This window comes from Miscanthus floridulus, chromosome 4 (assembly GCF_019320115.1).
Source record: "Miscanthus floridulus cultivar M001 chromosome 4, ASM1932011v1, whole genome shotgun sequence".
In the NCBI taxonomy this organism is placed as follows: Eukaryota; Viridiplantae; Streptophyta; class Magnoliopsida; order Poales; family Poaceae; genus Miscanthus; species Miscanthus floridulus.
Window position 1 is genome coordinate 92,811,862 of NC_089583.1, and position 827 is coordinate 92,812,688.

The 827-nt window shown below is 42.8% G+C and overlaps 1 non-coding gene across 1 annotated transcript; it reads right to left on the minus strand.

Annotated features, from left to right (window-relative positions):
* Positions 1 to 465: 465 nt before the first annotated feature.
* Positions 466 to 571, minus strand: LOC136553038 (small nucleolar RNA R71). Its single transcript, XR_010782944.1, has one exon. It is a non-coding gene; the product is annotated as a small nucleolar RNA R71 (small nucleolar RNA).
* Between the last annotated feature and the right edge of the window lie 256 nt (positions 572 to 827).

Consider the following 827-nt stretch of genomic DNA (forward strand, 5'->3'; position numbering starts at 1 on the left):
GCATTAATCAGAAGGATGAGAGCTAAACTCAAGAAAGTTCCAGCTTTAAAGTTGAAAGACAACCATATAAGGCAAAGCTTAACACCAGAATTTGAGCCATGGCTAACATGACTCTCCATGATTTCTCTGCTCCAACTATGACCAACATCTGTACTAGGCCAACAGTCAATGTTAGAGATAATAGATTCGAGCTCAAGCCAGCTCTCATCAATATGGTGCAAGCAAACCAGTTTTGTGGAAAGGCACATGAAGATACGAGTGCACATCTCCAACACTTCCTAGAGATTTGTAGCACTTTCACCATTAAAGGAGTAACCCAAGATTCCATATTTCTTCGCCTCTTCCCATTCTCACTCTTGGGGAAGACAAAGCAATGGTTCTACACCAACAAAGATAGAAATACTATATGGGATAACTGCTCCACTGCTTTCCTAGCAAAGTTCTTTCCCATAGACAAGACCAATGATCTACGTGGGAGAATTTCAAGCTTTCAGCAACAACACCATGAATATGTCCCTAAGGCATGGGAGCACTTTCAAGATTACATTGCAGAATGTCCTCATCATGAGATGGAGAATTGGCTACTCATGTAGACTTTCTACCATGGGTTGACCAATAGTACCTGTGAGACTATGGATGCTATTGCTGGAGGTGCATTCCTGTCACTCACCATACCAGCTGCAATAGCTCTTGTGGAGAGGATGGCCTCCAATCAAGGTTGGAATGAAGAACATGTTTAAACCCACAAGAGGGGTGGAGGTATGCATCAACTCAAGGAGGTAGACATGCTATCTGCCAAGATGGACATGCAGATGAAGAAGCTTGAA